At 37.9% G+C, this 4,719-nt stretch overlaps 1 pseudogene; it reads left to right on the forward strand.

Annotated features, from left to right (window-relative positions):
• Positions 1-1,774: 1,774 nt before the first annotated feature.
• On the forward strand, positions 1,775-2,315 carry LOC114042504 (annotated as a pseudogene).
• Positions 2,316-4,719: the final 2,404 nt, after the last annotated feature.

Consider the following 4,719-nt stretch of genomic DNA (forward strand, 5'->3'; position numbering starts at 1 on the left):
TTTGCCCAGCCCTGCCTCACTTAACCCAATTCACTTGCAAGTCATGACATAACCTTCCCAATGTCATGGTCCTCTCTGAGAATGAAGGACAACAACAAAAGTATCCTTCAGGGTTCTGTCTTGGGTTCTGTCTTTTTCTTTTATCACTCTATACTACTTCATTTCAGTGATCTAATTATTTCCCATGGATTTAATTACCATCTCTATAGTGACAATTCTCAAATCTTTTCTGATGACTTCCAGTCTTGCATCTCCTACTGCCTTTCAAACATATGAAATTGAATGTCCAGTAGACATCTTAAACACAATACATCCAAAATGAAACTTACTATCTTTTCCCTTAAACCCTGAGATTTACCTTCCTTGTTACTGCAAGGAACACACCATCTTCCATCCTCCAACACCATCCTCCCAGGCTCTCAGGCTCACAGCCTTGGAGTCATCTTTGATGCCTTATTATTTCTCACCACCATATATACAAGGCCAATTTATTTCACCTTTGCAACATCTCTTGAATACTCTCCTCTCTATCTTCTCTGACCCTGACACTGCCCTGGTTTAGATCCTCATCACCACCATGCCTTGACTGTTGCAATAGCCTGCTGGTGGGCCTGCCAGCCTGAAGTCTCTCCCCACTCCATTCTATCCTCCATTCAGCCACTGAAGTGATTTTCTTAAAGCACAGGTCCAATCACAACACACACACACACACACACACACACACACACACACACACACACACACACACACACACACACACACACAAAACTAAACTCCAGTGGCTCCCTGTTGGCTCCAGGATCAAATACAAAATTTTGTTACATTCAAAACCCTTTATAACATAGCCCTCTCCTACTTTTCTAGTTTTCTTAAGCTTTACTTTGTGCCACATACTCTTCCATCCAGTCACCCTGGCCTCCTGGCCATTTCGCAAAGAAGACACACTATTTCTTGGCTCCATGCATTTTCTCCTGCTCTCCCCCATACCTGGAATGCTCTCCTTCCTCTCCTCCAACTATTGACCTCCCTGGTTTCCTTTAAATTTCAACTAAAATCCCACCCTCTATGAAAACCTTCTCCAACCCCTTTTGATTTTTTTTTGTTTTCTCACTGTTCTATCCTGCATATAATTTACTTTGTTTATATCTGTTTGCATGTTGTCTTCCTCAGTAGACTGTAAGCTCCTTGAGGGCAAGGATTCTCTTTTGCCTTTTTTGTTTCCCCAGCACAAGGGTGCCTGGCACATAGTAGGTGCTTAATAAATTTGTATTGATTAATTTATTAACTGACACAAGTTTGTCACAGTTCTCTGATGCTATCTCCTTCATCATTTATTACAACACAATAGATTCCATCACATATGTATGCCATAATTTTTTTGGCTATTCCCCAATTGATGGGTATCTTCTCAGTTTCTAGTGCTTTTTCACCACCAAAAAAGCTGTATAAATATTTTTATACCTACGAATCTTTTTCCTGTTTCTTTGATTTGGCATATAGCCCTGGTAGTGGTATCACTGGGCCAGTGGTTATTCACAGTTGAATAGATTTGGGGGCATCGTTCCAAATCATTTTCCAGAATGGCTGGACAAATTCACAACTCCATCAACAATGCATCAATGTATCTGTTTTGTCACAGTCCATCCAGCATCTGTCATTTTGGGGGTCAACTTTGCCAATCTGATGAGTGTGAGGTTGAAGGTTTTTTTTTTTTTAAATCCTTCTAATTATTTGTAATTTAAAGTATTTTTTTTTCTTATGCTTGTCAGTAACTATGGCAGATGAGATCAGCAAAGCTCACACTGCCCAGCCCAGGGGAGACACCATCTTCTGGAAAACAATTTGCAAGAAAATCCTGGCCAAAATAATTTTTTTTCTTTTTAGGCAATTGGGGTTAAGTGACTTGCCCAGGGTCACACAGCTAGTAAGTGTCAAGTGTTTGCTCTGAGGCTGGATTTGAACTCAGGTCCTCCTGACTTCAGAGCCAGTGCTCTATCCCCTGCGCCACCTAGCTGTCCCACCCAAATCATTTTTGAAGATGACTGGTGTCTTGCTTTCCAAATATTTGCCCACAAGCCCCAACTCATTTCCTGGTGATACCTAAGAAAGCCATTACCCAGATATCTGTTGCAGAAGAGGATGATGAAAATCTTCTTGGACACTTCATGATTGTTGGTAAGAAATGTGCAGCTGACCTGCGTCTGAAGAGAGGATACCAAATGGTGATCAATGAAGGTGCAGAAGAGGGGCAATCTGTCTATTATATCCATCTGCACATCCTTGGAGGATGTCAGATGAAATGGCCTCCTGCATGAATTGTTGTTGGAATGATTTTTTTTTAATTTAGAGAACAAGGCAGGTTTACAACATATATGTTAAGCTAAGTATATACTTAATGTTTTCTGTGAAACAAGAAATTGGGAGATCACTTCAAAATGTACACAATAAAGGAGTTATCTGTTCCCTATGGGGGAAAAAGAATTACAAGTTATCATCTTCCCATGTAGGATGTAAACAGCTGAGATCTATTGAATCTGTTCTGGGTTTTTTCCCTTTTTCACATGTTTATGTTTCTTTTGGGTCTTGATATTGGAGGTCAAAGTTTTGGTTTAGTTCTGGTCTTCTGCTTATCAAGGCTTGAAATCCTTCTATTTTGTTTGAATGATCATTTTTTTTCTCTTGATGTATTATGTTTAATTTTGCCAGGTAAGTGATTTTTGGTTGTAGTCTCAGCTCCTTTCCCTTCCAGAATATCATGTTCCATGGCCTCAGTCCTTTAATGTTTCAGCTGCTAAGTCCTATGTAATCCTGATTGTGACTCCTTGATATCTGAATTGTTTCTTTCTGGCCACCTGCAGTAATTTTTCCTTCACTTGACAGTTCTGAAATTTGGCTATAATGTTCCTTGGGGTTTTTATTTTGCAATCTCTTTCCTGAGGTGATCGGTGGATTCTTCCAATGCCTATTTTGCCCTCTGGTTCTAGGACATCAGGGCAGTTTTCCTTGATAATTTCTTGAAAGATGCTATCCAGGTTGTCCTTTTGATTATGGCTTTCACGTAGTCTAATGATCCTGACATTGGCTCTCCTGGATCTATTTCCTATGTCAGTTGTTTTTCTCATGAGATATTGTATATTTTCTTCCATTTTTTCATTCTTTTGAATTTGTTTGATTGATTCGTGATGTCTCATAGAGTCATTAGTTTCCACTTGCCCAATTCTAACTTTTAAGGTTTTTTTTTTCTAATGAAATACAGTTCTCAAAACAGGTTTTTATTTTAGAGTTCACAGACCCCAGGTTAAGAACCTTTGTTTAATGCTAAGAAAAAGGTCACCCAGGGGCAACTAGGTGGTGCAGTGGATAGAGCGCTGGCCCTGGATTTAGGAGGACCTGAGTTCAAATACGGCCTCGGACCCATAACACTTACTAGCTACCCTGGGCAAATCATTTAACCCCATTGCCTAGCAAAAAAAAAAAAAAAAAAAAAGCAAGCAGCATAAAACCATCAGCAATCATTTTATGTAACGGGAAAAAGCTAAAAGCCTTCCCAATACAATCAGGGGAAAAGCAAAGATGCCCATAATCACCTCTGTCATTCAATATTGTACTAGAAATGTTAGATATAGAGAAGAAAATAAGACAAGAAAATGAAACTGAAGGAATTAGAATAGGCAATGAGGAAACAGAACTATCACTCATTGTAGATAATATGATGTTATACTTAGAAAATCCTAGAGAATCAACTAAAAGCTACTTGACATAATCAACAACTTTAGCAAAGTTACAGGATATAAAATGAACCCACACAGATCATCAGCATTTCTATATATGACCAACAAAGCCCAGCAGGAAGACATAGAAAGAGAAATTCCATTTACAGGAACTGAAGACAATACAAAATATTTGGAAGTCTACCTGCCAAGAGAAACCCAGAGACTATATGAACACAATTACAAAACAATTTTTATGCAAGTAAAGTCAGATCTAAACAACTGGAAAAATATCAAGTGCTCATGAGTAGGCTAAGCCAATATAATAAAAATGACAATTCTGCCTAAAGTAATTTACTTATTCAGTGCCATACTAATCAAATTACCAAAAAATTATTTGATAGAGATAAAAAAAAATAAGAAACAAATTCATTTGGAAGAACAAAAGGTCAAGAATATTAAGGGAATTAATGAAAGAAAAAATCTTCTCCAACATTTATCATTTTCCTTTTCTGTCATATTAGCCAATCTGACAGGTATGAGGTAGTATCTCTGAGTTTTTTTTAATTTATATTTCTCTAATCATTAGTGAGTTAGAGCATTTTTTCATATGACCAAAAATAACTTTGATTTCTTCTTTGGAAAATTGCCTATTCATAACTTTTTGACCATTTATCAATTGGGGAATGACTTGTTGTAAATTTGACTAAGTTCTCTATATATTTAAGAAGTGAGGTCTTTATCACAGAAACTTGCCATTAATTTTTTTTTCTGAGTTCCCTGCTTTCCTTCTAATCTTAGTTGCTTTCACAGGTTTTCCCTATTGATTCTACTGAAATTCTTGACCTTTTGTCTTTGTGAATAAAAATTCTACCTTCTCATTTTACAGATGAGGAAGGAGGGGCTCATGGAGTCTAAATTCTTGCACAAAGCCACACTAGTAATGCCCAATGTAGGGTCCAAACTCAGGCTTACAACCTGGGTGTCAGCCTCAGCTCCTAACTCCTGA

This window comes from Vombatus ursinus, unplaced genomic scaffold (assembly GCF_900497805.2).
Source record: "Vombatus ursinus unplaced genomic scaffold, bare-nosed wombat genome assembly UNPS02014490.1, whole genome shotgun sequence".
Taxonomy (NCBI): Eukaryota; Metazoa; Chordata; class Mammalia; order Diprotodontia; family Vombatidae; genus Vombatus; species Vombatus ursinus.